The sequence below is a fragment of the Sparus aurata genome, chromosome 15, assembly GCF_900880675.1.
Source record: "Sparus aurata chromosome 15, fSpaAur1.1, whole genome shotgun sequence".
In the NCBI taxonomy this organism is placed as follows: domain Eukaryota; kingdom Metazoa; phylum Chordata; class Actinopteri; order Spariformes; family Sparidae; genus Sparus; species Sparus aurata.
Genome location: NC_044201.1, coordinates 19718008 through 19729656, shown reverse-complemented (window position 1 = coordinate 19729656; position 11649 = coordinate 19718008). Strand labels below are relative to the sequence as shown.

The window sequence follows — 11649 nt, the reverse complement described above, 5'->3', positions numbered from 1 at the left end:
TCAAGTGTATTCAGCTCTGTTTCTGTGTGTGTGTGTGTGTGTGTGTGTGTGTGTGTGTGTGTGTGTGTGTGTGTGTGTGTGTGTGTGTGTGTCTGTGATCATATGACTGCAGTCTGGCTCTGCAGTGATTTCTAAACAGTGACTTAAGCTGAATATCACATGTTTTCTACACATAAAACTTAAATCTTAATGGAGCCACGATGTGTCTTGTGTCTTAGACTCTCTCATATAGTTCAAAAAATAATCTCCTGACCTGCTGCTATTCAGGAGCTTTGTTGCATGACATACAATGACCTGTGTGTTTAATGAGTCGGAAAAGCCCTCCCGCTGCCGTCCCACGCTGACACAAGCTCATTCAGAGACACACTGGTGACTCCTTTAAGTGGAGAAGGAAGTTGGAGAGACAAAAATGGAAAGACAGAATGGTTTCCCTCAGATAATAAATTCTTTATTTACTAGAGAGAAAACGATCAGATTTACAAACGGAGAGACAAACACAAACAAAGAGACTCTTCTCACATTAGTACAACCGTACATTGTTTGCCTCAGTTTGGCTCTGTGACACATATTTTCCATGACCCTCCAGAAGGCTTTTAGATGTGGTGGACCTGACTGTAAGACGGCTCTGCATCCACATCAAAACAGCAATCATGTTCGCTATAACATCCAGCGAATAACATCTTTTTTGGGGGGGATTGCCCTGAATATATTTGTGCCTTATTTTGCTATAAATCACAGCCAAGGACATGAACAAATGTCTTAATGCAAGCTTAGGAAAAAATAAGTACGCATTTTCGAAAAAAGAAAAAAAAAAAGATACAATTTTTCAAACAATTTCCTTTTAATGAATTACTACTGTACAGATGAGCGCAGTCATACATTTGGCATCACCAGGGCACCAGCTGAAATGTAAATTTAGGGGAAGACAAACCCTGTGAAACTGCTGGCGGCAGAATGAAAACAGCCAGTGGCGACATGTCTAAAACAAAACGTCAATCAATAATAAAAAACAAACTTAAGACTTTGATTTTATTTACTGCCCTATAGAACTGGCTTTAGGTCGTCGACAGAGAGGATGAAATTGGAAAACCGTGAGACTCAACCAGTCAATTCTTCTACACCTCATCACAGGTTAGTTGACCTACTGAGTTCTGCAAAACCCTTTCTAACATTCAACCACAACATTGTTTGGTTCAGTGATACAATTACACACACACACACACACACACACACACACACACACACACACACACACACACACACACACACACACACACACACACACACACACAGCGAGGTGCAGAACAGTGTTTCCAAACTCTTCTCCAGTGCACCACGCTCTGTTCACATAATGTTGCCTCCATCGGGGCGACCATCACCACTCTGAGGCTTTGTTTTCAAGTTTCAAGGTGAAACACTACCGTCATGAATTAAATTGCGATGGCTGAATGCAAAGTAGGCAAACAAATAAAAGCGTTTAAATGATAATCAAAACACGTGTCGAGAGTCAGTTTACAGTACGGCCAAACAAACTTGTGTTGTTTTAATAGAGAAGTCAATAATCCGCCTTTTTCCGTCGTGCCATGAGCTACCATGGTCTGATCTCGTGCTACACACCGAGTAGTTTTTCCACACCACAGATCGGCACAGCACGAGGAGTTGGTAACCTTGCTGGGGAGTTACATGGAGATCTACTAGAAACACGCTGCACACCTCACTGCGGCTGCTCCACATCTTCTCCTACAGTGCTTAAAATAAGGATGGCAGACCCCGCCACTGCAATGAAAATGTATAGAGGAGATAATTAAATAATGCAAATGAAATACAAAGAATAAAATGATGATACATTCATGTGTGTGACATATGTACCACATTGGCATTTCAACAATATGTATCCTATAACTAACTATCCTGGGACTCCTCCAGCTGTGCTTGTGGTGACAGAAAACAGATATTTTTCAAGAGAAGTCGGGACATTGCCAGCTGTGCCATGCTGGTGATTGGTTGGTTATTATTGTAAAGAATTTCCACAAACAGAGGCAAATACAAGGCTTGATTCTAGAAAATTGTTGAATATGAAAGCTATTTGGCTGGCAGATAATGCAGTAATGTTAAAAAAAAACAGTATGTGAAGCACTTTTAATTGGTGTCCAACTGCACATCTTTTTAGCAGAAGTGCGTCTCAGCAGTATTTTGTGCTGGTTTACTATGACCTCATTCCCATTTTATTGATGAGTCGGTCTCAAAAGTTTTTAAATGACTTCACATTAAAATGGCACTTGCATAGTTTTACGATTACGAATCCCTTCATCTTTGGGGCTGGAGCTCATCATCAGCATGCTTCACCCTGGGACAGGTGGTCAGACTCACACAGCAGTGATTCACCCGGTGACGATCATCCAGCTGATGAGTACGATGGGCAAAAAGAAAAGTATTGGAATCCAAATCCTCTGGTACAACCTCAAATTCTGCAGTAGATGACTGGGTGTGCGTGTGTCATCTCCCAAATATGTTAGAGACCTTGACAAACCCTGGCTTGCCTGCTCTTTTGTTGTTACAGATTTTTCACAGTATTTACAGTTTTTTGGCCACTGTCTTCTCGGAAAAGATTTACTTAAATTTACACGAGTAGCCCGGTTACCTCAGTTTGTGGTCGGGCATGAGTCATGAGCCGAATTCTGATATATGAACTTATAACAACTCACAAAGTGATAAACACCACTTCCTCATTTGGACTTGTTCTTGGTTTCCATTTCTGGGAAATCAAGGTATCTAACAGGACACAGTGAGTGTTGGCAACATGTTTTTCTCACTTCGGTGGAACTTTTCCCATTTAGTTCCCTTTTCTCTGTGAACGCTCAGTTTGTAAAGAAAGTTCCTGTACATTGTGAGGCATTCTTGCCTTATTTAAAACACAGGTGGTTAAGAAAAAAAGAAAAAAGAAAAAAAGAAAAAGATCCTCTAAATTAAAAGGTGCACTATGTGGTTTTGGATAAGAAATTTTAATCAGAAGAGAAAACAAACAGGCTAAATAGATAAACTGTCTATGTTGTCATGACTGAATAAACTGAATAAACAAACTGACCTTAAAGGACAACACAGTTTCATACTGTTTTACTTTGGTTATATGTGGCGGACCTTGGCACTTTTCGAGCTTCAAACAGTGTTCTGGGGACCTTATTTAAAATTGAGAACAGCCCGTTTATTCAGTTACGGAAAAGATCAATATCATGAGTTTGTATTGTTACCTCATGAATATTGTAAATATTAATATTTTGAGTTTGAATTTCTTCTCCAAAACTACAAAATATATTATCAATCATCCTTCAGATTAACACATTTTCTGATCCAACGCCCCATCAGTAGGATTACATTGATTGTCAAACAAATCACCTTTGTCAAAATAAACCTTTTTTCCTGATGTAACACAGCTGTGGTTAATGTTTCCCTTCACTCCAACATGTGTTTGGCTTATCATTAATTCACTCTGATGTTTGAGCTTCACGGTGAAGAAGGTCCACACCTAAAAGGATGTTTTCACGTTCATCTGCTTCAACGCCTGGTTTAGTGTCATCAGTCAACCTGTGCTTGTATAGAGCCAGCCCACAGCAAAAGTCAACTCATGACACTTTCCAACCTGAGCAGGACCAAACCAAAATCCTTGATAAATTATTCACTGAACTTCTTTGGAAGCCGGTGATGGTCCAGTATGCAACTTACATGAGCTGATGTGGATACTAAAGCTTCCCAAACACTGAGGCAAAAAGTGAAAAAGAATTTCGTACATTAATAGATTTAAGAGATTTGCGAGAAGGAGTGAACTTAATTCTGCTGGAGACTGATCATGCTTTTTATTTTTTTTTCCCTTCGCTTCAGTATTTCACATATGTTCATGTAAAAGATATTGAAAGTTAAGAAGGTCAAATTCATTTTTATAGAGAGTATTTAAGAGTCTTTTTTGTTATGTCTGAACACACGGCTCAAGAAGATCTTTACAAAGTTATGGGGACCTTCGTTGGTGTGGTTACAATAACAGCAATTTGGTTATGGTTGAGGAACAATGCTGAATGACTGACTGCACTGTCGGCGCAAAAACAGGAAACAAACATAAGTGTCATTTACTCTGGGGACACCGGGGACGCGTCCTCACCTCTTTTTTTGAAATGACCAATTCTTGTCTGCATCATTTTTTTTAAAGGTCTCGTTACACTTTAAACTCTAACAAGGTGATCTTACTTTTGAAAAAACTGAGTAAACCGATTACCTCAAAATTACCAAGTAAAGTAGATTACTTAATTTCAGTTGTAAGAGCTTTAACAACTTAAAATTATTAGCCTACTTTAAGTAAAGGCAACATTTTTCAATTTGCACCGTCATTAAAAATGTACTCGCAAATGAGATTGAATTCATCCTGATGCGCCACTATGCATGTTTTCCCCCGCTGTAATCATCTCCTCTGACCTCACAGGATCAGTCACAAACAGCCGTCTCTTGTGTCACAGTATGACATTATGTGACCCATCCGACCACCAAGACCTCCTTCCTCTGCGGACTCTGTGGCTCTCTGACATAATTTCCTCCTTCGCTCTCAGCAGACAAGAGTCATAATTAATCAGTGAGTGAAACCTGCTGGACTATCGAGTCTTAAAATCTTTCTGGATCATTTGACTCCTTTTCCGAGAGGGGCGACACACAGGACACTCCTTACTGTCTATAAGCATCTATTTTCTAATAAGTGTGCGAGTTGATTCTTTTCATAGCTTCATATTAGTGCAGAGTGGAGCTCCGTTTGATCTGAGTCAGTGCATTTCCTGTTTCACATCCTTGTGAGGTCATTCCCTGCTGACTGACTCACTGATCCAGATGAGTACACCATGAAAACAAGCTTGGAAAGCTTTCATTAAAAACCAGCCGTGCCGAACCTATTCAGATATTTAGTTTCATGTGTGAGCCAAGTCCTACATTTCCCCTAATGCAACACAAGGGTATTTCATCAGAACATCCCTGCAAGCAAAACAACATAAATCTGATTTCTGAGCTCCTTGTGACAATCAAACTAAAGGTTGATGTGAAATAATCTGTGGAGGGTCCCTCTCAAGTATTTCTCCCCTGAGTGAATCTACCGCTCAGTGTTTTTGCATTCTTACTTGAACACAGCACAATATAGCGCAACACAAAAGCAACTCAAAGTGATGCAAAAACACAAAAACAAGACAACAAAACGCAACACTGTGCAACACAGACCCCTCAAAGCATCGCTGGTGTATCTAAAATAAATACAAGCAGTAAATAAAAAAAACCTTAACAAGGATGTTGCACAAGCCTTTCAACCTCTTCGCTTTAGTCAGGTGAATCTCACACCGTTCTCCGTGGAGTTAGGCCCAAAAAAATCAATTTCAGCAGCATCAAGTTGTTTGGTCGCCCGGGGTGGAGGAGCAGCTTTGATATCTTTGTTTTTGAAGATGTGAGCGCTTTTGATTCTGAAACCTGTGGTGGAGGTTTTGCAACAACACCAGATTTTTTTTAACTTAAGTGGGGTTTAAAAAGGTCTTTCACCGGCTTCACAGAGATTAGACGTATTTGTCTGCGCGTCTGCCTCACAGATTTTACAGTGAGTCAAAAACAAAGGCTGATGAAATATTACAGAGTGGCGTGATGAGGCTCGCGGCAGGAGAGAAAGGAAGTCTCCACCATTAACGTGCGTTAAATCTAAACCACAGCCTCACATGTGGTGTGAATCTATCCTACTGTCTTTAATTTTTATTCATCCAATAAAGCTGTCTTGTTACAGGGCTTTCACACTTTCCTTTATGGGACTAAACTTGTTAAAAAAATAAATAAAGTAATTTCATTTCAAAATCAGTTACAGATAAACTAATAAATGCATCACAGCTGGACTTGATCTTGTCCAACTCCCGTTCATTAAACAAACACTGAAATACGTCCAAACTGAGCAACACTTCAACTGGGAAGGAGCCATTCAAATACATGTGTCCTTCTTACAGTGTGCCACAAGTCACAGCCTCATTTTAAAGCATTTCATTCAATTATCATGGAGGTTAAGTTAACCAATGCATTGTGAAGACTGAGAGACGCAATGACACTATTGTCAAAGCTCTTCACGTAACATGGGGTCATTTTTCCCACTTAAACATAAACACAACGTTAGCTTTACTTTACATACTCATATGAGTAAAATGTGTACAAAGGGGACCCTGATAGAAGGCTGCCTAGACTACAGTAATCTGTCTAGTGGATCTGGCCCTGATAATCAGAGCTGCAGACAAAATTTCATCAATTCTAAGTACATGAGCTCAAATTCAACCAATGCAACCTTTTTTTATATCTTGTCACATTATGCCCATTTCATTTGTTATAAAAAAGACAAATGCCCCTTTCAATCCTTCTCCACAGTGCAGTTCTTTTAGGGAAACACTAAAGTCAACATTTATTTATTTATGTCGATTTACAGTCAAACTTAAAATCTATTGGTTTACTGGTCTACTGGTTTAACCGTAGAGCAGGTGTCTTTAATGTTTTTTTGATGGAGTTGGAGCTTGGACCCCTGACAGCACATACAGTATTACATAAAATCCTGTTGCATATTAATCTGGGCCTACAACAACATGGATCGGGGCTAGTCATTGCTAATGTTTTGGTGCGTTCGCCTCACACTCTGTGGTGGTTTCTTGCTTGATTGAGTTACAAAACAACTCATAATAATGACCATACACTCGGGATAATGATTTGGATTACAGGCCAATATGTTTCAATAACAGTTAGCTGACTGCACAGTGATTTAGCACACGGTTCAGTTAGTTTACTCACATGATTGCACGAGGAATCATGAGCAGACCATCACATGATTTGTATTTTCAGACACTTTCTAAATAAAAACTGTAATAAATATAATCACACAGTAATTTTGGGGGACCATGTGCTGTAATCTGAAGAGCCCTTTGAGGCCCTGGACCCGCTGTGGAAGACCCAGGCTGTAGAGCAGGGTCCCCAAACCAGAATTAAAAGTTAATGGTGGACCATGGGACAAAAAGCACCTAAAGGAACCCAGCTTGCATGAATTGACAGAGAGTCTGTGCTCAGAATATTAAAAGTGATGATAAACTAAGGATAGTACATATTTAAAGATCTTTTTTACCTCCAAAAAATAATAAGAGCATAAAAAGTGATTCAAATTACCATTTCAAAAGAGTAATTTATGCTGGAAACAAGCCAGCAGGCCACATCAACCCTTTGCCTGCAGGCCTCACCTTGGGCAGCCCTGCTAAAGAGTGTAAACGCCCCCAAGGTAGCTAAAACCACCAAAGTCCAGGGAAAGATTCAAAGAACCTGACCTCAGTGTCCTCAATGGTAGCTGCATCCCTGACACCACTATGATATTCTGATTCCAAAAAAGTTGTCAACACATTAGGTAAAACGTGGGCTGCATTAAACTAGGATAAAACTAGGATAGCTGCTGTCAGTCACATATCTGACGCTGAATTCTTTCTAACTGAGTAATTTAGCAAACTTCATCTCTCTGCAAAACACCTCATCCATCAGAATACGTTTGAAAAACATGAGTCCTCCAACTGTTGTTAAAGCTTCTTTTGTCTGAGGGGAATATCATGAGACAGAATAACATTGAATCTCGCTGTGAGTCACTGGATGACGTGTTTGCTCTGTTAACTGCCAGCGATTATATGTTGTTTTGAGACAAACCTGTCATTAACCCTGAGGGCACAGAGGCAGTGGCGGCGGCGGTGGCGGCGGCAGCAGCAGCAGCAGTCAAAACTGTGCGTTTGGATTTCCAGCATTTTCTACACTATCGAGTGACATCACAATTCAAAAATAAATCTACTTTTGTGACTTTTCATAATGTTTGAAGGGAAGACGAACACAAAGCGTTTACATGCGACAGTTCTGCATTTTGTCGCATGTAAACTGACTGACTTCCTGAACAGTATGTTAGAACTTTTGCCCTCGCAGACTCGCATGACATTTGTCACACTTGCATTTCCCATTCACTGAGAAACAAAAAAAAAAAAAAGAAGTACAGGATATGTAGTAAGAAAGAGAAGATAAGACAAACTTGTGACAGTGTGAACCAACTCGGAGCAGGAAAGAGATGATAAGATTAGTACTTCCAAAATACTTTAAATAAAATCAATATCAGAGAGCTCAGCCTGTAAAACAAAGTCACCAAGCCTCTTCTCTGAAGCATGGGATGATTCAAATTAAAGGGTACAAAACAAATATTTACAATTAGTCCAAGTCTATTAAAAACCCTGAATGCAAAGCACCTCTGATGTCGCTGTCATGTTTGTAATGTCGGCCTTTCTGCAGCTGTTTGCACACACAAATATGACGTCCAGTGACTTTAAACAATTGCAGAGCCTGTCTGTGACTTGTTTTTAATCCCGTGTTTGTAAAGTGAAGAGTTCCTACCATTCAGATTCCCCCCGTGTGGAAGACAAAGGATCCTGTGAACTGTTTCAGCATTCAAGCATGGTCCTCTTCCCGTCATAGAAACATGACGGCAGGAAGGGAACTATCAGAAAGTCAAAAAAAAGAGCACACATCAGGATGCAAAGAAAGTTTTTCAGTTGGTCTTTAGAGGATTTCATGATCATGAGGATTTTTTTCAAGCTTCTAATCCTTATAAAAGAGGATTAAAGTGAGCCAAATTAGACCTGGAAGGCTATCACATGGCATTGTTGTTGTGTTGAGAGTAGCATTTTAGCAAAATAGCATTCGAGTGAATCACACTTTGGGCTTGAAAGTCCACTCATTGTTGGCCTTTTCAACCCAAACTTAAGCGGGATCTTGTGCAAACGTCCATGCTGCAGTCTTTTCACAGGAAAGCAGAAATGCCATGATGTGACTTACTTCACCTCAGCTGGCTGCAGCCTTCAGGCCTGTGGTGTGTAGCATTTCCTATTAGAGCAGCAGGGGTTTGTGGGATGTTGGAGCTGTAAACAGGAAGTTAAGTTGAGCACGAGAGAGCCGGTACAGGAAGTGCATCAGTCAAACACAATTAATCATTTCCAATAACTCGGTCGCCTTTTTACAGTAAGTCTACAAGTAAACAGTTGCAACAGGCACCGGTTTTAGACAATATGGAAATTACTGTTTCTGTTTTGTCTAAAAGCGATAAAGAGACACAGTTTGAAGAGATCACCGATGTTCTAATGTGTAATCTCTTCCTGAAACAAACACAATCAGATGAATCTCTCTCTCTCATCTCTTAGTTGTTTTTTTAAATAAAGTTAATAATGAATTTTCAGCAAACACAACTCAAACAGGAATCGTTGGTGCATTTGTTGGTGACTATTTCAAAGCCAGAAGTTAGTGCACGCTGGTAATATTTTGAGTGTATGCAGGACTGTGCCACAGCGGGCATGTTCACTTATGTGTTTTTAATAGTTTTTTGACACTGACTCTGGACACACTTGTTTGAATTTGTTTACAATAAGAACAATGTAGAGATGTGATGTGGGAAAAGTGGAAGGCCTCATTCATTTTTCCCACCATGACTCACTTTTATGGTTTGGACTGGCAAACACCTGAGAGGTACAAGCTTGTGAACACAAAGACATTTGTGATACAAGTTAAAACAACTACTCACAAGGTGCATTTTGGCAACAGCCAATCACTGAGCTTGAAAATTCTGTTTCCCCTGTTTCCTGTCTTTGTGTTTTAAGAGAGGAGACAAACCACTTGAATAAAAAAAAAGTCCGTAATGCCAGAGATGTTTGTTGTATGACACATATCCTGCCCTTTCCCCTCCAAGCATGTGCTTTATCACAGCCGAATTGGTAACAAATCAGCCAGTCGTGTTGTTGCACTGATCAGAGCTCACAGTTGAGATTCAGAGCAGTTTCAACCGACTTGGTGCCGCTGCTGACAGATTTATGATAGGCGTGGAAGAGGAGGATATCAGGCTAATACATGGGATTACCAAAATAAAAGTGAGGTTATGAAGGAATTAGAGATGAAACTCGTATTTGTTCAAGTGCTCACATCATGGCACAATAAGTAAAAGTGTTATCTATGTGAAAAACAAGGAGATCACGTGGCATTATAAGCTGTTTTCATCCGATTTGACTGGTGATTCTGTATGTGAAGTTTTTATGCCCAGTCGACCATAAAAGTGAGGTTCCAGCTCTCTCCCCATTCCTCTACAAACGGGCCTGGTACTGTATTAATAGCCTGAAATTAACTGCTCAGGGGCGTGGCCAAGATGGCTGCCTTTGCAAGATCACATGAACTCCACGCGAGAGATGCACCCAAATTTCCACCCTGTGGACTTGAGGACTTCAGTCGTAATTACTGTGACGCGTTTCTGTCATCACATCGAGTCTGTTAGTGTGTGAGACTGCTGATAGTCAGCCCTAAGGACTACAATTATAATATCATTAATCTATAACCTTTACTTCTACGTATTTCTGTATCACAGCATTGGTCAAATATTATTTAAATTCAAGTAACGTTTTTAAGTTTTTAATAGACTGATTTTCCAACTTGGTCTGCTGGTGGCAGCACTCCAGAGCTGGTGATTGGTTGCCATAAGCCCAGCATGCGATAAGTGTTGAAATATATCTTTTAGTTGACGAACTGGAAAATCAGCCTTCAACACAGTAGATTTATGACTTTGTGTGGCTCAGGTTGCTGTGGGGTAATTTACAGTTTGGTGTGTTTGCTGGCTGGTTTATTTGGTTTGCGCTGATTATTTTTTACTGCCCTGGAGATGTTTTATTGTCAGCCTGTTTCACCGTGATTCTTTTTTTGTGCAGGTTGGGTGTCTTTGATTTGGTTGTTATAAACTGGATCCTGTTTGGGCTTGCTGGCAGCGGGTGTTTTGGTGTTTTGCGGTTTTGGTTTGGCTCCCTCGGACATGTTTTGTCCCGGCCACATTTGCTTGGGTCTGTTGTGATTAGTCTCACGGAGCAGCCTGGTCCCCAGCGCCTATCGCATCAGTTTGGACTAGCTTGAGTTAAATTGGTTGTGTCTGTCTGTGCTCGTACATTTCACCGCTTCACTTTGCTGTGGGCTGTTTAGGTTGGTTTATTTTCTTTACTCTGGTTGACTTGCGGTTCGTCCCCTCTTTAGCTTGGGATTTGTTAGGTTGGCTCTGGAGCTGCTGGCCTGATTGCCTCGATGACTCTGGTGGGTACACAGCGGTCTGACCTGCTGCAGAGCTGCATATCTGCCTCACCGAGGCTGATGTAACACCGAGCCAAATAGCGGCAACGCGGCTCCTGACACTGCAGCGCTGCTCACATGTACAGAGGCTTTGATGCAAGACAAAAACAAGCTCGTGTACTGCATGTGCGTGGACACACACAGATTCTCTCAGAAAAGCCACAGCGGCCCGAAGAGAGGGAAGGGGAACTTTTTTTACTCATCAAAGGCATGTCACATATCATAAGACGCACTGCACATTTTAATGAGGGCACTTGAAGAACATTTTAAAAGGAGAGGAGCAGGGTCACATGGGTGTAAGGAAACAGGAGACGTGAGAATAACCAGCTGGCCTGCAAACAACTCAAATAGTATAACAGCATGAGACACGCTCTGCCTTCACCCCCCGAAGTTAACATACATTTGACTTCTAGCAACAGCAGACCAATTATCACAGCAACACAATGT

The 11649-nt window shown here is 40.7% G+C and overlaps 1 long non-coding RNA gene across 1 annotated transcript; it reads right to left on the bottom strand.

Annotated features, from left to right (window-relative positions):
- Window positions 1–819: 819 nt before the first annotated feature.
- Window positions 820–8962, bottom strand: LOC115596297 (uncharacterized). The gene is made up of 3 exons (XR_003986877.1): window positions 8887–8962; window positions 8446–8548; window positions 820–1776 (listed from the first exon to the last, which is right to left on the bottom strand). It is a non-coding gene; the product is annotated as an uncharacterized LOC115596297 (long non-coding RNA).
- Between the last annotated feature and the right edge of the window lie 2687 nt (window positions 8963–11649).